Source organism: Microcebus murinus, chromosome 2 (genome assembly GCF_040939455.1).
Source record: "Microcebus murinus isolate Inina chromosome 2, M.murinus_Inina_mat1.0, whole genome shotgun sequence".
Taxonomy (NCBI): domain Eukaryota; kingdom Metazoa; phylum Chordata; class Mammalia; order Primates; family Cheirogaleidae; genus Microcebus; species Microcebus murinus.
The window spans coordinates 92,608,043-92,627,876 of NC_134105.1; the positions used below are offsets into that span (position 1 = coordinate 92,608,043).

The window sequence follows — 19,834 nt, forward strand, 5'->3', positions numbered from 1 at the left end:
TAAGTCAGTTGGTTCCAGTTGTCTGCACTCAAGAACACCAACTAGTAAAGAAATCAACAAGACTGAAGTACAAGGAAATTGGAGGGCTGACTGGAGGATTGGTTATCTGGCTGGTGAGAATACAGGGCAGAGAAATCTAGTTAATGTTTAGGGAATCTGGCAGCCCTGGCTCTCAGTAGTAAATTGCTAAGATTAAATTATTATTTATAGTTACCTGGAATGAAGAACTCATTAAGGCAGAACTTTGAAGACCATATTGCTACTCGCATAGAACAAAATGAAGAGCTTGAGTCATACGAACTATTGTCAGTGTGGCTTCTCCTAAGAAGACTGGACAGTTTTTTTTTTTTTTTTAAATGATGATCTTAAATCTCTAAATTTCCAACCCAAAGACTTTCCAGATATTGTGCTAAAACAATATCTTATTTATAGTCTTTTAAGGCTAAGATAGCTGAAAACCAAGCACAGAGTTGTACTGCCAAATTTCAACATCTGCTGAATTGATAAACACCCTAAGTATGTTATTTGAAGGTTAGGGCATTGTTCAGGAAAAGACTGTGGCCCCGAAATTGCGGTAAGGATGTTGGGAAGATCTGGAGAGCACTCTCACGGAGTCTCCCTCGCCAGCTAAAACACATGCCGCCCTGTGTGGTAAGGCTGCTCCTGCGTGGTTTGAAGACGCTGTAACTCGGCACGCATTTCTTTGCAGAAGGAAGCCAGCTCCACTCCTGCCTCTTTCCTGCACTCCATCGCTCAATGCTCACAGGGCTATAAATAGAGTCGCACTCCAGCTTGACCTGGAAGCGGGGAGCGGAAGTTGTGATTACTTAAAAAGCTAAATCCCCATCAAGAGAATTTCAGAAAAGCAGACTCTGAGATAGTGATTAGCATGCAGAACCTTTATTAAAAGTACTCTTGAGGCTGGGCGCGGTGGCTCACGCCTGTAATCCTAGCTCTTGGGAGGCCGAGGCGGGCAGATTGCTCGAGGTCAGGAGTTCAAAACCAGCCTGAGCAAGAGCGAGACCCCGTCTCTACTAAAAATAGAAAGAAATTAATTGGCCAACTGATATATATAAAAAAAAAAAAAAAATTAGCCGGGCATGGTGGCTCATGCCTGTAGTCCCAGCTACTCGGGAGGCTGAGGCAGAAGGATTGCTTGATCCCAGGAGTTTGAGGTTGCTGTGAGCTAGGCTGACGCCACGGCACTCACTCTAGCCTGGGCAACAAAGCGAGACTCTGTCTCAAAAAAAAAAAAAAAAAAAGTACTCTTGAGGCCGGGTGCAGTGGCTCACGCCTGTAATCCTAGCACTCAGGGAGGCCGAGGCAGGCGGATTGCTGGAGGTCGGGAGTTCGAAACCAGCCTGAGCAAGAGCGAGACCCTGTCTCTGCTAAAAATAGAAAGAAATTAATTGGCCGACTAAAAATATATAGAAAAAATTAGCCGGGCATGGTGGCGCATGCCTGTAGTCCCAGCTACTTGGGAGGCTGAGGCAGGAGGATTGCTTGAGCCCAGGAGTTTGAGGTTGCTGTGAGCTGGTCTGACGCCATGGCACTCTAGCCCGGGCAACACAGTGAGACTCTGTCTCAAAAAAGATAAATAAATAAATAAGTATTTTGTGATCATCAGCACAAAAGTAGTAGTGAAATCTACAAGATGGTTTAAAATTGCTGTCCGGTAGGGAGAGAAGTAAGCTGAGATGGAAACTTCCGGAACAGAAACATTTAAGGGAGGGAGAAAAAGTGATCTGTCAAAGGGAGGTGATAGGGAACGGGACAAGTAGAAAGGTAAGAGACTGAGTTCCAAGTTCTATGTTTGGAGCTGGAGTTGTTCTAAGTGTAAACAGGGGACAAAGTGGGTCGGTGACATTCACAGATGCCACAGCGGCTAAAAGCCAGTAGAGGGTAATTGACATGGACAAGGGGGTCACAGAAAATGAAGACACTGATGAGTTTTCACTGAGCAAGTACTTTTCAGAGTGAATTCCTTTTATCCAATTTAATTTCTCAATCCATTTTCCATACTATACAGTTGAACAGTTTCCAATTTTTTCTGTTTTTCATTTTTATATTCTTAAAATTATTTTCATTGGTAATAATTCTTTTCCATTTAAATTCTACATCATAAAGATGACTCACCATCAGCTTTTGGTCTATATATTCTACCATAGATAGCATCTGCAATTGGAAATTTTCTTTTGTGACCATTTTTTTTCCTAATCAAATTTTGTAAATTTGGTCAAAGTGGACTTATTCTGTTAATTTTTATCAGTGACAAATTTTACGAAGTATAATTTCCACCAATGTCAGTTTCATTTAGTGATATTTAGAATGAATTGGATTCAAATAGTGACTATAACTATGGTAGCATAACCTGCCTATTTTATTAATAATTGACATCTATAGCTGTGTGGCTTTGAGCAAGTCTTTTAACCTCTTTTATTCTCAGATTTCTCATGCAGAGCTTGTATGTATTTGTATTTATTTCTTGGTTAATCCACAGGAACTTGTGAATAGTTTGATGATACTGAGAGAAGCAGAGATGGGAGAGACATGGGTAGGAGGGAAAGAGGAGGGGGAGGAACAGGCAGGAGAAGGGGAAGGGGAGGGTCCGAGGGGAAAGGGGAGGGCAAGGGGAGGGAAGGAGAGGGGTGGGGAAACGAGAAAATGAAGTGAGACCCAGAGGTGGGGTGGGGAGGCAAAGGCTCACTCTGTCCCAGGTTCAATCACCAAGTACGTGCTCACCTGCATTAGTGCCTCTTAAGCACTTGGTGGAGTACACCCCTAGCCCCATTGAGGCTGACAGGGCTGAGTGACTTGTTCGGGCAGGGAGTTGTGAGCCAAGCCCACCCACTCCTCTGGGCCAGAGCCTGCAGTGGCTGGCAGGGACCCCCCAGAGCAATGTAGCCTCTGACCCAGCACCCAACAGTGCCAGAGGCTGGTGGCCACATGAGTCTGGGCGTCCCAGCGAGCACAGTGCAGAGCAGAGTGATGGACAGGAAACGTTTATGGGAAGTAAACCGTTATTGGCTTAACATAAGCCACTGGAATAAGGGGGTTATTTATTATGACAGCATAACCTGCCTGTTTCCACTGATATCTACAGCTGTGTGGCTTTAGCAAGTCTTTTAACCTCTCTGATTTTTAGATTTCTCAAAATAGAGAAAACAAAACTTAATTTGGGCTGGGCGCAGTGGCTCATGCCTGTAATCCTAGCACTCTGGGAGGCCAAGGCAGGAGGATCATTTGAGCTCAGGAGTTCAAGACCAGCCTGCGCAAGAGCAAGACCCCGTCTCTACTAAAAAAATAGAAAGAAATTAGCCAAACAACTAAAAATATATAGAAAAATTAGCCGGGCATGGTGGCACATGCCTGTAGTCCCAGCTACTTGGAGGCTGAGGCAGTAGGATCACTTGAGCCCAGGAGTCTGAGGTTGCTGTGAGCTAGGCTGATGCCACGGCACTCTAGCCCGGACAACACAGTGAGACTCTGTCTCAAAATACAAACAAACAAAAAAACTTAATTTGATGGACTGTTGTAAGAATTCAAAATATTGAATTTATGAAGTGCCAGATGTCTAGTAAACACTCAATAAATGAGGGCTATTAGTTTTACTAGTAGTACAGTGGTAGGAATTTCAATCTGGTTTAATCTGGAAATCAGTTGTCCTGTTTTCTTCCCCTTAATGCCTTAGGGTTCAGCCCACTCTAACTGCAGAAAGGAACACACACCCGTACCCCTCACCTCCAGGCTGTTTAAAGACCCAGCCCTCCCCTCATCCCCACCCCACCCGGCAGGAAAGGGGAACCCGTTTTGGATGCCAGAGATCTGAGCTCTGGTTTTCTGGGCCATTGAGAAAGAAGTCGTATTGGGAAAGAAGAGACCAGAGCTGCTTGTGGGAGGCTCCGGAGGAAGGACTGGGGAGGGAACTGACGAAGGGCTGGAGGCGGGAAGGGACCGGAGGACGCCCTGCGCAGGATCGGTTTCCTGGATTCTGACCCGGAAAAGCTAAGGACACCCCTCCCTCCCACAAGCACACACTGCGGAAGGAAGGAGCCAAGTGAGCAAACCAAGGAAAAGATCTCAGAGAGTGCAGGGGCCTCTCCAGGTCACAGCCAGCCAGACCCTCCCTGTGGCGCCCAGAGTCCACCCTGCACCTCCAGGGAGTGAAGGCGCTGGCAGGAGGGCCGGGCCAGCCCAGGGGGCCTTCGGAGTCCTTCCCCACCGCCTTCTTCCAAACTCCCACGCAAGACATTGATGGGCTGAAAGAACAATAGGTCCAGTTTGTCTAGCTAATAGTTTTGATACTCTTGGAACAAAGAGAAATGTTTGCCTTGGCAATTGGGAGCTACTGCAGATTTGAAATTATCAGGACAGAACCAGTAAGATCTTCCTGCATTATAAAAACTCTGGGCCCCATCCTGCACACACAACAGGCAGAAAGAAACCTGACGGATCTGGCAGCTGGTCCCGGCCGCAGCGCCCCGGTGTGCCCTCTGCGTCCACCAGAGGGCGCCAGTGCTCCTCAGAAGAGGGCGCGGGCTCCGTCTTCCCGCCGGCAGCGCTGCGGTTTAACAGGCTGCAGAAGGCCGCGACAGCGACGTCCACCGCCACCTGGCTGCAAGACCGTGAGTGTACCTGAACATGCAGCCTGGGGATCCTTTTTTTTTAGATGGAAACCATTTCGCATCCCCTGTGACAGCCCCTCTTGAATGATAATGATTTTTTTCTTTTCTATTTTATTATTTTATTTTATTTATTTTTTTTACAAATTGGCACAATGAAACTTTTTATTAAAGAGATGAGGTCTCACTGTTGCCCAGGCTGCAGTGCAGTGGCCATTCACAGGTGCGATCCCACTACCGATCAGCACGGGAGTTTTGACCTCTATTTCCTACCCGGGTCGGGTCACCTCTCCTTAGGCAGCCTGGTCTGGTGGTCCCCCGCTCCCAGGAGGTCACCATATTCGTGCTGAACTTAGCCCGGACACCAGATTCTGGGGACCACAGCCCAGAACTCCTGGGCTCACGCGATCCTCCCGCCTCAGCCTCCAGCGTGGTTGGGACTACAGGCATGTGCCACCATGTCAGGCAATTGGATGATAATGATAATGGTAATGTCTTTGTAATGGCCCCTTGCCCCTTGAAGGTTTTTGGCCCAGAACAATCTTGTCTTGGATGCTCCTGACAGGGCCTAGGCAATAACTCTCTTCCAGGTATTTGCAAAATTTTAATTAATAATATCTTTTTTTATTTTTTGAGACAAGAGTTTCACTTTGTCATCCCTGGCTAGAGTGCAGTGGTGTCATCGTAGCTCACTGCAACCTCAAACTCCTGGGCTCAAGCAATCCTCCTGCCTCAGCCTCCCGAGTAGCTGGGACTACAGGTGCCCTCACCACTGACGCCCAGCCTTTAATATCTTGTATTTGTACATTCTGCTCCAGCGTTTTTTGTTTTTTTTTTTTTTTTTTTTTTGAGACAGAGTCTCGCTTTGTTGCCTAGGTTAGAGTGAGTGCCATGGCATCAGCCTAGCTCACAGCAACCTCAAACTCCTGGGCTTAAGCAATCCTACTGCCTCAGCCTCCCGAGTTGCTGGGACTACAGGCACGAGCCACCATGCCCAGCTAATTTATATATATATTAGTTGGCCAATTAATTTCTTTCTATTTTTTATAGTAGAGACGGGGTCTCGCTCAGGCTGGTTTTGAACTCCTGACCTTGAGCAATCCGCCTGCCTCAGCCTCCCAGAGTGCTAGGATTACAAGCGTGAGCCACCGCGCCCGGCCTGCTCCAGCTTTTAAAGGTTTTCAGAAACATCTCATTTAAACTTCACGAAAATCTTGTGTTGCCCTCTTTAAGGATGAATAAACAGATTCGAAGGAGCCATTATTACTGTAGTGGGAAATAGCACTTGAACTTGCAGTGTCCAATGTCCCACCCCCATTACCTGCCCAGATTCTCTGCTTACCAACTTGATGACACTTGGGGGGTCAATCAATATTAGCACTTCCTTCCTCTGATACTGCCTTGTCACACTGTGTCAGTCACGTGCACATTTGCACACGGGTGGCATGCATGAGCCCCAGAACCCTCCCCCACAGCGGCTATGGTATGAGCAGTGCAGGAGGCGGCAGTGTGGTGGCAGGTGCTCCAGGTGGCTCCTGGAGAGTAGGTTCCGGTCCTCATCCTGATAAGGGAAACCCCCATCTATTACTTGGCATCCACCACCAGAGACCTCTCCCCTCAGGGAAGACCTGTATCAGCAAAATACTAACCCACTACCTGGCCCAGCGACTAATCTATCGCCTGGCGCACCAGCATGACACTAAACCTATTACCTGGCACATCAACTAACCTACACCTGATACCCCAACTTAATAAAAGTGGGACAAATTTGGTAGACCGGGCTCAGAATTTGGTGGCGAGACCCCTCCGAGCCCGCTGGGGAAGAAACCTTGATTCTCGGACTCTCCGTGTGCCGCTCGGTTTGTCCTCGGGACCACCCGCTGTAACCACCCTGCCACCGCCTGTGCGACCCTGGGCAAGACGTGAGCACCTGGTGTGGCTCCTGAGGGGGTGGCTGACTACAACCTCTGAGGTCCCATGACGGTTCTGCACTGCGGTGGTTCAGAAAGTAAAAGGGCCGCCACCAAAAAGAGGGCGCGGTGCGTTGTGTGGAGGCTAGCAGAGGGCGAGCTCGCCGAGCCCGTCATCCCTGAGCACAGAGCTTCCGCGCGGACCCGCTCTGAGCTCTGCTTCTGCCCCCCGTCAAGGCCTCCAAACCCCTTCTCGGAGCCCTGTTTTCCAAGCCCAAAACTGAGTGGAGTGGTCTGATTAACTTAGCCATTGGGTACGGCGCTCACCGGCCGCGAAACTTCCTTGCCCACAGCCGGCACTCACAGTCCGCACGACAGTCTGTGCTGTGCATTGACGACACATCGTCTTGCTCTTGTGCGATGAGGAAAGCTTTAAAGCACTGAAAGCTTGTTTTACTTCACAGGCAGCTTTACTTGTAATGTAAATCAGAACAGGTAACATATACACATAGGTTTTCATTACGTTATTTTTAAATGTTCACAATTTTATTTTGATAAATGAAGAATTAGAAAAGTCATATCACAGCTGTCGATGCTCGGCTGTGCGCCTGCGTATCACGGCTGTTGGCAGTGTGCTTGCTCATCTGTGGCTGTCGACTATAGTCGACACTTGTACCGAACTGGTTAAGAGAACTGTTGGGCCGGGCACGGTGGCTCACGCCTATAATTCTAGAGCTCTGGGAGGCTGAGGCAGAAGGATCACTTGAGCTCAGGAGTTCTAGACCAGCCAGAGCAAGCACAAGACCCTGTCTCTACGAAAAATAGAAAACTCAGCCCCGTGTGGTGGTGCCTATAGTCCCAGCTTCTCTGGAGGCTAAGGAAGGAGGATCACTTGAGCTATGATGATGCCACTGCTAGCTGGGGCAACAGAGCGAGACTCTTTTATCAAAAGAGAGAGAGAGATCTGTTGTCAAAACGAAACTGCAGCCAGGCGCGGTGGCTCACACCTGTAATCCTAGCACTCTGGGAGGCTGAGGTGGGCGGATTGCTCAAGGTCAGGAGTTCGAAACCAGCCTGAGCAAGAGCGAGACCCCGTCTCTACTATAAATAGAAATAAATTAATTGGCCAACTAATATATAGAAAAAAATTAGCCGGGCATGGTGGCGCGTGCCTGTAGTCCCAGCTACTTGGGAGGCTGAGGCAGAAGGATCGCTTGAGCCCAGGAGTTTGAGGTTGCTGTGAGTGAGGCTGACACCACGGCACTCACTCTAGCCTGGGCAACAAAATGAAAACCCTGTCTCAAAAAAAAAAAAAAAAAAAAAAAAACGAAACTGCATGAGAGCATGAGAGTTTCAGTCTAGGTATAGTTACTTGTCACACAAAGATCCAATTATTGAGACAATGAGGATTGCCCAGGAAGAAAGGAATTTTTTAATATGACAGATGTCTTTTGTTGGGAAAACAGGAGAAGCTGACTCAAACCTGTCCCCTCTAGCAGAGATAGGGGCTTTTTAAGGGCTGCCCCATGCCTTGGGACAGGTCTAGTGGGTGGTGAGTCTTGGTATCCAGAAGTCTGCCCTGGGCCTTCAGAATCTCAACTCCTTTGTCTTGCAGAAAATCTTCCATTTCTGGGAAACAACTCAAAAGTTAAAGTAGTTAAAGGAGAGGATTATAAAAAACAAGCAGGGGTCATTGACATTTATTCAGGGAGCTGGTTACAGAATGAATATTGAATGGTCAGCCCTGCGTTAGGAATCCCAACGCAGCTAAGCCAGGACAGCCACTCGTTCCTCAAGTCTTGAACACATTTAAGATGTGAAACTGCCTTTCATAAAATTAATAAAGGGCCACAAGGTGGGAACCATGGTAGGGAAAAAAAAAAATATATATATATATATATATATACACACACACACACACATCACCAGCCATTGTTCCCCAGCTTGCTTTCCTATAGTTGCTTACAGCTCAGGACTCACACGGCTGATGGCTGTGAGGACTCTCAGCTTTCTCCCTCGCTCCCAGATGACGTTAAGCAGGGATCAAATCTGCAGGTGGTGGGTGCAGGCCAGGAAGGTGTTCCCAGGGGCAGACCAATCAGGGGGAGGGACTGCAGGAAACCACAGAACACCTGACAATCATTTGGCTATCTCCCACGCCCCTGTAAGCCCGCCCCTGACCAACCAGGCCAATAAAAGGAAACCACCTGGAGTCCTCAACTTCTTTCTCCACTCATGGAACTGACCCATTCCTCTCTCTGGAACATATTTTCACTTTGGGTACCTTCTGTACACAGTAAGTATGCACTCACGTAAATGTACACGGTAAGCATGCACCCACGTAAATGTACACGGTAAGCATGCACCCACGTAAATGTACACGGTAAGCATGCACCCACGTAAATGTACACGGTAAGCATGCACCCACGTAAATGTACACGGTAAGCATGCACCCACGTAAATGTACACGGTAAGCATGCACCCACGTAAATGTACACGGTAAGTATGCACCCACGTAAATGTACACGGTAAGCATGCACCCACGTAAATGTACACGGTAAGCATGCACTCACGTAAATGTACACGGTAAGTATGCACTTACATTGTTACAGCAAGTGTTACAGCGGGTGGTCCCGAGGACAAACTGAGTGGCACACAGAGAGTCCAAGAATCAAAGTTTATTTACCGGTGGGCTCAGAGGAGCCTCGCCACCAAATTCAGAGCACCGTCTACCCAATTTTTCCGCTTTTATTAACTTGGGGTGGTCCGAGGGGTGGGTACCAGGTGTAGGTTAGTTGACGAGTCAGGCAATAGGCTCAGGGTTATGCTGATGCACCAGGCAATAGGTTTAGCGCTATGCTGATGCCAGGCAATAGCCAAGTGGATGGGCCAGCTAACAGGTTAGTACTATGCTGATGTAGGTCTTCCCTGAGCGGTGGGGGTCTCCAGTGCTTGATGCGCCAAGTAATAGATGAGGGTTTCCCTTATCAACATAAATGTACACAGCAAGGATACACATAGACCACAATAAGCAAGCAGCTGCGGGGAGGAGGGAAAGGCTAAGCTATCGAATCCCCTCTTCTCCTTCCCCGTAGGTCACTCCAGGTGACCTAGAGGAGAAGACTGGGCCTAAGAAGTTGAGGTTACTTCCCAAAACTCATCATAAAACTTCAATTAGAAATCAACCACTTGTCTGGGGCAATACCACCCTGCACACGCCTGGCCCTGTCTGATCTTTGAAGCTAAGCTGGGCTTCATCTGCTTCAGCTTGGATGGGAGAGATCAGCAGCTTAATGAAATTTCTTTTCACCTGAATTGGGAAGCCCTTGTTGCATACCTACTGAGCAGCAGGTGCCCGTGGGAAGGGAGTGAGGAGGAGCTCCCTGCCGTGCAGGCCAGCTCAGGCTGGGAGGAGAGCGGGCAAGCGCCCATTCTCCAGGGAGACAGCACCACAGCACGGGCAGGGGGTGGGCCTGCTATGGGGTAAGAGGGAGAGAGACGCTGGAATTGGGGCGGGGTGGGGTCGGGGTCGTAAAAGGCGGCAGCATTCAAACTGTGCTTTCCACATGACATGGAGGAGGTGAGGCCCTCCTGCCTTGGGAGTCAGTCTGTATGTGGCACAAAACCACCTTGAATTCTAAGATTCGAATCAAAGAGAGCTGGGCACTATAAAGGAATGTTAAGGGGCACAAAGTAGTCCTTGGTTTCCTTTTAATCTAGTTTTCTTAAGGGAAGCTTTCTTTATCCAAAATAAAACCTGGAAGGAAGGAAGAAGGAAATCCCACCATCGTGCTCCAGATTTTGTCTCCCATCCACTTCCTGACTGATCTGGCTCTGGGACATTGATTGCCCAGTTCTCTTCAGTCCTAAGCACCTCCTCTTTGGGTCCCTCATATCAGCTTTAAACTTGATCAGCTGTCTCATTAAAACAAATCCCCATTCATGTTTCCTTCTTCTCTGTTCTTTCTCTCTTTCTCCTTCCTTCCTTCCTTCCTTCCTTCCTTCCTTCCTTCCTTCCTTCCTTCCTTCCTTCCTTCCTTCCTTCCTTCCTTCCTTCCTTCCTTCCCTTCCTTCCTTTTCTTTCTCTCTTCCCTTTCTTTCTTTCCTTCCCTTTCTTTTTTTCTCTCTTTCTCTCTTTCTTTCTTTCTTTCTCGAACTAAAATAAAATTTTAAGGCTCATCACCCCTACCAGCTGGCTAAATGGACCCCCTCGTGGCCAAAGGAATATCCTAAAACTAAATTGCCTGCCAGGAGGAGGGAGGTCAGACATGCCTTATCATGCCCCCCTCCCTTCTTGGGGACATCGTTTGTAATCCATTAACAAACCTAACAGTATGCAAGATAAACCTACAGGTCCCCCTTTACACAAATCTATGTCTGGTGGCTTATCTCTGATAAACAGATCTGCTTATGTTAAAACATTCCAAGCATTTAGACAACGCTTCATGTCTTTAACTAATTACAAGCCAAAGAATCTTTAACTCGCCTATAACCTGTAAGCTGCTCCTTCGAGATGGCCCACCTTTTCGGGCCAAACCAATGTATGCCTCCCATATATTGATTTATGACTTTACCTGTAACCCCTGTGTCCCTGAAATGTATAAAACCAGACTGTAACCCAACCACAGCGAGTCCACTTGCTCAAGGCTTCTTGGGGGTGGCTCTGGGTCATGATCCTCAAATTTGTCTCAGCATAAATCTCTTTAAAATTATTTTATTTTACAGACTTTGGCTTTTTTTTCAATTAACACTTTCCTCTTTTCTTTTTTCTGAGACAGAGTCTCACTCTGTTGCCCAGGCTAGAGTGCCGTGGCATCAGCCTAGCTCACAGCAACCTCAATCTCCTGGGCTCAAGCGATCCTCCTGCCTCAGCCTCCCAAGTAGCTGGGACTACAGGTATGTGCCACCATGCCCAGCTAATTTTTTCTACATATTTTTAGTTGCCCAATTAATTTCTTTCTATTTTTAGTAGAGACAGGGGTCTCGCTCTTTCTCAGGCCAGTTTCGAACTCCTGACCTTGAGTGATCCACCTGCCTTGGCCTCCCAAAGTGCTAGGATTATAGGTGTGAGCCACCGTGCCCAGCCATCACTGTCTTTCTTCTTTTCCTTTTCCTTTTCCTTGAGCCTGGCCTAGAGTGCAGGGGTATTGTTGGGTTTGGCAATCTCATTCTGTGTTCTATGCTCTTGCCCGAAGAATGATCAGAAACACAAAAGTAAGGCAAGCATGAGGTGAAATTTATTGAGGGGGAGCAAGATAGGATTTTACAGCAAAAGCAAGATGTAGGTTTACAGATTGATTTTTAGCTCCCCCTTCCAATTTATTTGATTTGATTTGATTTGATTTTTGAGAAAGAGTCTCACTTTGTTGCCTAGGCTAGAGTGAGTGCCGTGCCGTCAGTCTGGGCTCAAGCAATCCTACTGCCTCAGCCTCCCGAGTAGCTGGGACTACTGCCATGTGCCACCATGCCCAGCTAATTTTTTCTATATATATTAGCTGGCCAATTAATTTCTTTCTATTTATAGTAGAGACAGGTTCTCGCTCTTGCTCAGGCTGGTTTCGAACTCCTGACCTCGAGCAATCTGCCTGCCTCAGCCTCCCAGAGTGCTAGGATTACAGGCGTGAGCCACTGCGCCCTCCCCCTTCCAATTTATATAACTATTTTTGATCAGTATTTTTGTTCTTTTATTGTTTGTGAGTTTTTCCCCAATGGGTTAGTTGAGATATTAAACATACCATACAACTCACCCATTTAAAATATAAAATTCAATGGTTTTTAGTATATTCCCAGATATATACAGTCATCACTCCAGTCAGCTTTAGAACATTTTGACCACCTCCAAAAGAAACCCAACACCAATCCATCATCACCCTAGCCATAAGTAAACCACTATTCTACTTTCTGTCTCTATGGATTTTCCTGTTCTAGACATTTCATATCAGTTAATTCATGTGATATATGGTTTTTGTGACTACACCTTTCGCTTAGAACAATGTTTTCAAGGTTCAGCCATGTTGTAGTAAATGTGAGTAGTTCATTCTTTTTTATGGCAGATATAATGTTCTATTGTATGGATAGACCACATTTTGTTTATGCATTAGTTGTTGATGGACATTTGAGTTATTTCTACCTTTTGGCTATTCTGAATACTGCTGCCATGAGCATTTCTATGCAAGTTTCTGTGTGAACAGACTTTCTTATTTCTCTTAGGTAGATACTAGGAGTAGAATTGATGGACCACATGTTAACGCTGTGTTTAATAGTTTGAGCAACTACCAGACTATTTTTCATTTTATGTTCCTATCAGCAGTGTATGGAGTTCTGATATCTCCACATCCTTGCTCACACTTGTATTATCTGACTTTTTAATTCTAGCCATCCTGGTAGGTGTGAAGTTGTATCTCAGTGTGGTTTGATTTTGTACTTACCAGACAACTAATGATGTTGAGCATCTTCTCATGTGTTTATTGATCATTTCTATCAATTCTATCTACAAAGCAATGATAAAACAGTGTAATATTGGCAAAAGGACAGAAATAGATTGAATAGAATTGAGATAAACATCTCAATGTAATACCTCGTATCAACACAATAAAAGAACAAACTTTGTATCCCAGGGATAAATCCTACCATGTTTCCCTGAAAATAAGACCTACCCATAAAATAAGCCCTAGCAGGATTTCTAAGCATTTGCACAATATAAACCCTACCCCAAAAATAAGACCTAGTGATGGGGTGGCTCACAGCCTATCCGCACAACCCATGCATTTCCTCGAGGAGTGGTAAGGAAGACGAGCAGCCCTTCTCATCTGCCCCATGAGAGCTCTGTTGCTCGACATGAGAGATTGGGGCCAATGGTTCTTTTTTTTTTTTTTTTTTTTTTTTTTTTTTTTAATAGAGACGGGGTCTCGCTCAGGCTGGTTTTGAACTCCTGACCTTGAGCAATCCGCCCACCTCGGCCTCCCAAGAGCTAGGATTACAGGCGTGAGCCACAGCGCCCGGCCTTGGGCCAATGGTTCTAAAGGAAATAGAGTTGCAAGAAATGCAGGATGGAATTCGGGGTTTGGAGAGTTATGATGATGTTCCAGAAGAAGACTTAACTATATTTGAATAAATGTAGATTGTTGTACCGTACTTAAAAAAAATAGCACATCCCCTGAAAATAAGCCCTAGGGTGTCTTCTTGAAGAAAAATAAATATAAGACCCTGTCTTATTTTTGGGAAAACATGGTACCTGATCATGGTGTATAATTCTTATGTTGCTGGATTAAGTTTGCCAGTATTTTCTGAAGGATCTCTGCATTTATAGTCACGAGAGATATTGGTATGTAGTTTTTTCTTATGCTATCTTTGGTGTTGGAATCAGGGTAATATTTGCCTCATAAAATGAGTTGAAAGCCTTCCCTTATCTTCCGTTTTTTTGAAGAGTTTGTAAAGAATTGCTATTAATTCTTTATGTTTGGTAGAATTCAGCAGTGAAGTCAACAGGGCTGAGCTTTTGTGGGTAGTTATGTCTTCTTGTTTTTAAAATTACTTCTTCACTTGTAGTAGGTCTATTCAGATTGTCTATTTCCTCGAGTCAGTTTCAGTAGTTTGTGTTTTTCTAATGATTTATCCATTTCATGTAGGTTATCTAACCTGTTGTCATACAATTTTTCTTAACATTCTCTTATAATATTTTTTAAAATTTTTGTTTATTTTTTTGTAGAGACAGGGATCTCACTTTGTTACCCAGTCTGGTCTCAAACTTCTGAGCTCAAACAATCCTCAGCCTCAGCCTCCCAAGGTGCAGAGATTACAGGCGTGAGCCACTACACCTGGCCTCTTATAGTACTATTACTTCTGTAATGTCCGTCATTCTTTGTTTTTATTTCTTTTTTTTTCACATAAGGCAGCACATGTATATACATTTCTGATTCTTGTAATTTCAATCTTCTTTTTCTTGTTCAATCTGGTAGAAAGTTTGTCAGTTTTGTTGATCTTTCCAAAAACCCAGTTTTGGGTTTTGTTGATTTTCTCTATTGTTTTTCTATTCTCTGCTTCATTAATTTCAGCTCTCATCTTTATTATTTCCATCCTTCTGCTTGCTTTAGGTTTAGTTTGCTTTTCTTTCTCCAGTATCTTAAGGTGGAAGTTTAGGTTATTTATTTGAACTCTTTCTTAATGGTATTTACAGCTATAAATTTCCCTCTATGCTAGGATTTAGCTGATTTCATAAATTGTTTTCATTTTCATTCATCCCAAAGTATTTTCTAATTTTCCTTCATTGCTTTTCTTTTCTTTTCTTTCTTTTTTTTTTTTTTTTTTTTTTTTTTTGAGACAAGAGTCTCACTCTGTCACCCAGGCTAGAGTGCTGTGGTGTCAGCCTAGCTCATAGCAACCTCAAACTCCTGGGCTCAAGCAATCCTCCTGCCTCAGCCTCCCAAGTAGCTGGGACTATAGGTGTGCACCATGATGCCTGGCTAATTTTTTTCTATTTTTAGTAGAGATGGGGTCTTGCTTTTGCTCGGGCTGGTATTGAACTTCTGAGCTCAAGCAATCCTCCTGTCTCAGCCTCCCAGAGTGCTAGGATTAAAGGTGTGAGCCACCACACCTGGCCTTTCACTTCTTCTTTGACCCATTAATTATTTAGGAATGTTGTGTCTAATAATTCCATGTATTTGCACATTTACCAAACTTTTTCCTGCTATTGATTTCTAACAATTCCATTTTGGTTGGAGAACATACTCTGTATTATTTCTATCCTTTTAAATTTACTGAGGTTTGTTTTATGGCCTAACACATAATCTATCCTGGAGAATGATCCATTAGCACTTGATTTTATTTTAAAGTCTATTTTCTCTTACAGTATAGCCACTCCAGGTTTCTTATAGTGGCTGTTTGCATGATATAGTTTATTCCATCCTTTTACTTTCAATTTATTTGTATCTCTGAATCTAAACTGTGTCTCTTGTAGACACGAGCTTTTAAAAAATTCAATTTGACAATGTCTTTTGATTGGATTGTTTAATCCATTCATATTTAATATTGATATTGTTAGATTTCTGTCTTCTTTTGTTTTCCATGTCTTATATCTTTTTTGTTCCTCTACTCCCACACTAATGCTTTCCTATTGCATTGATTATTTTCCAATGTAGTATTTTCATTTCTTTTTATTATTTTTTATTTATTTTTTGAACAGTCTTGCTCTGTTGCCTAGGTTAGAGTACAGTGGTGTCAGCCTAGCTCATAGCAACCTCAAACTGCTGGGCTCAAGTGATCCTACTGCCTCAGCCTTCCAAGTAGCTGGGACTACAAATGGATGCCACCAAATCTGGCTAATTTTTCTATTTTTAGTAGAGATGAGGTCTTACTCTTGCTCAGGCTCGTCTTGAATTCCTGAGCTCAGGCGATCCTCCCACCTCAGCCTCCCAAAGTGCTAGGATTACAGGCGTGAGCCACCATACCCAGCCTGTATTTTCATTTCTTTAATGGATATATATATATATATATATATTAAAGTTGATCTAGGCTTTACCGTATACATCTTATCAGAATCAGCTTCAAATTTAAACTAGGTTAATTCCATAAAAACATTGCTATTATATAGCTCTATTTTCATTTCCTCCTTTTAATGATATTATTGTTATACATATTACATCCATTAATGTTACGAACCCAACAACATAGTATTATATTAACTACTCCTTGACCAACTGTAATTCCCCTAACTCAATACTTTGTCAACTTTAAAGTACAACTTTACTCCTTTGTAATGTTATTAGACTATACATAGGTTTCATTTTTATATTATAGGTCCTAAAATATTATATATATATCATATAGTTGTTTTTTAAATTGAAAGGGGAGATTTTATTACCCTTTGTGTGTGGAAAGAAAATAAAAAGGGGAGAAATATTCATCTGTACTGTCCTATATAATTACCTTTCCTGGTGTGGATTCAAATTAGCATCTGGAGTCACTTGCTTGCAACCTGTAGTCCTCTTTTAGTATTTCTTACAAGTCTGCTAGCAACAAATCGTCTATCTGAAACAGTCTTTGTTTCACCTTCAATTTGGAAAAATAGCTTTGCTAGATATAGAATTCTTGTTGACAATTTTTTCTTTTGAGCATTTTGAAAGTTATCCACTACCTTCTGGCCCACTGCTTGTGCGAAACAGTCAGCTGTTGATTTTATTCCTTTAAAAGTACCAACTTGTTTTTCTCCTGCTGCTTTCAAGATTTTCTCCTTTTCTTTGCCTGTTAGCACAGTTTTTGAGTTTTTCTTTTTTCCTTCTTCTTCTTTTTCTTTCTTTTTTTTTTTTTTACTAGGGTGTGTCTGGATCTCTTTGTGTTCACTCTACTTAGGATTCATGTAGGTTCCTGGTTGTGTAAGTCCTTGTTTTTTAATAAATTTGGGTGCTTCCTCAGCCATTATTTCTTTGAATATATTTTTATCTCTGTTCTCTCTTCTGATACTTCCATTATGTGTATGTTGGTGTGCATAAAGGTGTCACACATTTCTCTAGGACTGTCTTTATCTTTTCTTCATTCTTTTTTCTCTAACGTCTATTAGTCTATCTTCAAGTTCACTATTTCTTCTACCAATTCGAGTCTACCACTGAGATTCTCTAGTGAATGTTACTGTACTTTTCAACTTCAGAATTTCTATTTAGCTGTTAAATCTTTGATAGTTTCTATTTGATATGACATTGTCTTCACACCTTCCTTTGCTTCTCTAATCATGGTTTCCTTTAATTCTGGGAACATGCTTTGCAACTTCCAAGTCTTTTTCTTATAACTCAACGTCTTGTCACTCTGTTGCCTGCTTATTTCTAGTGCATGAGTTGTACCTAATTGTTTTTTTGCATGCTTAAGGGACTGGATATTTTAGATGATGTATTGTAGCAACTCAGGATACTGGTCCTTCACCTCCCACATCCCTGGGGATTCTTGTGACCGGCTAATGTTATTAGTGAAATGTATTCCCTCCCATCCACCATTAAGCCTCTGCTGTTGCTCATCAGGTAGTCATGGCTTTAGGTATGCCCACAGTCTCCTTGGGATGACACTGGCTTCCTAGGCTTACCTTACTCTTTCCTTGACCATGTGTCCACATGTCATGCTCCAATAATTGCCAGCTGGATGCTCTACTGTTTTCAAAAATGGCCTGGGGCATCAATTGTTATGCAAGCTAATCCAATCATATTCTGACTCCTTTGTCTTTTTTTTTAATTTCCAAAGTATTAATGGGTACAAATGTTTTTGGGTACATGGATTGCTTTTATACTGTTTGAGTCAAGCTTAAAAGTGTGCCCGTCACCCAGATAGTGTTTACTATAACCATTAGGTAGTTTTCGAGCATCCCCCCCTTCCCCTTCTCCCCTGCTTGATTTCCATTGAGTTTTACTTCCCTCTATGCACATGTGTTCTCCTCAGTTAGTTCCAATTTAATACTGAGTACATGTGTTGTTTGTTTTTCCATTCTTTAGATACTTTCCTTAGGATATTGGTCTCTAGTTCCATCCAAATTGTTACAAAAGAGATTAAGTTGTCCTTCTTCATGGCTGTGTAGTATATGCCCATGGTCTACATACATATACCACATTTTCTTAAACCACTCATGAATTGATGGGCATTTGGGTTGATTCCACATCTTTGCAATTGTGAGCTGTGCTGCAATAAAATGCGACTGCAGGTGTTTTTTTTGATAAAATGGCTTCTTTTCCTTTGGGTAAATACCCAGTAGTGGGATTCTGGATCAAATGATAGGTCTACTTTTAGTTCTTGCAGGAATCTCCATACTGTTTTCCATAATATTCTGACTCCTTTGAAGAAATGGTTTCTGGGTCTGTGTGTCATACCTGTTCTAATCCCAGAAGTGCTCCTGTGAGCTATCTTATTCTCTGGTTCTCCCCCCAAAACTAGCTGGTCTATAGTTTACCAGGTGTCCTCAAACTACGGCCCGTGGGCCACATGCAGCCTGCTGAGGACATTTATCCAGCCTGCCGGGCGTTTTTGCCATCGCTGCCTGTCCTGCTTAGCAGCCGACTCGCCGGGCCCACAGTGCGCATGTGTGGAACGTGCGCCGCACTCTCCAACGGCCCTCCAACGGTCTGAGGGACAGTGAACTGACCCCCTGTTTAAAAAGTTTGAGGACCCCTGGTTTAGACAGTATTTTAAATCTCCTCTCAGTTGTTTTGTTTGTTTGTTTTTATGAGACAGAGTCTCACTTTGTTGCCCAGGCTAGAGTGAGCACTGGGGCGTCAGCCTAGCTCACAGCAACCTCAAACTCCTGGGCTCAAGCAATCCTTCTGCCTCAGCCTCCCGAGTAGCTGGGACTACAGGCATTTGCCACCATGCCTGGCTAATTTTTTCTATATATATTAGTTGGCCAATTAATTTATATTTATAGTAGAGACGGGGTCTCGCTCTTGCTCAGGCTGGTTTTGAACTCCTGACCTTGAGCAATCCACCCGCCTCGGCCTCCCAGAGTGCTAGGATTACAGGTGTAAACTACTGCGCCCAGCCCTCCTCTCAGTTGTTTTTTACCGCAACCCCCAATATCATGCCCTTTTGTTTGAGATCATCTGTGCTCTGTTACGCATGAAGTCTCGTTTGGAAGAGATTAAGGGTTACCTATTTTGTCTGAAAAATCTCTAAACCAGGGCTTTGGAACTAGAAAAATGGCAAACTTCTGAGTGACACACCACCACCCCTCTCCCTACTCTTGAAGCTAAGTGCTCAGTTGAGAGGGTGGAGCAGCAGCCTGAGGCCTTCTCAGCCTAACCCTTGGCATGGAACCACCATCTCACGAGCCAAGGCAAAGGTGATCTGTGTCCCAGTATTCTAAGTACGCCACAACCAAAGTAGTGCCTGGTGGGAGCTGAGTGGAAGAGGTGAGCCAACACTTCTCCCCTGCACTCGCCTGGGACTTAACCTCAGCAAAAACCGCTGGGGGCAGGCTGAGAAATGTCAACATCCTGCTCTTCCCAAGAAGAAACTCCTCCAGAGTGGGAGCTGGAGAAGAGGGAGCCCTGTGTTCTTGGCTGCAGCAGTCTGGAGTCTCCAGGTTGATAAACATTGGGGGGGGGGGGGAAATCTAGGTTTAAATATGATAGACTCTCACATTTCCTACAGAATTTTCATAGGTTTTTTGGAATAACTGTTATTTCATCTGCTGTTTGCCTGTAGGACCATGAAGCTTTACATGTTCAATTTTCACCAGTTTCCCTGGGGGGTGGGTAAGCAGAGCTCCTCACTGTCATGCCAGAAGTCCTTCAGTTGTCTTTAACTCACAAAAATAACATTATTTTATAAAGG

General features: G+C 44.2%; 1 long non-coding RNA gene across 1 annotated transcript; it reads left to right on the top strand.

Moving 5' to 3' along the window:
- The first annotated feature begins 4,060 nt into the window (after positions 1 to 4,060).
- On the top strand, positions 4,061 to 5,876 carry LOC142869562 (uncharacterized). The gene is made up of 2 exons (XR_012918138.1): positions 4,061 to 4,625; positions 5,673 to 5,876. It is a non-coding gene; the product is annotated as an uncharacterized LOC142869562 (long non-coding RNA).
- Positions 5,877 to 19,834: the final 13,958 nt, after the last annotated feature.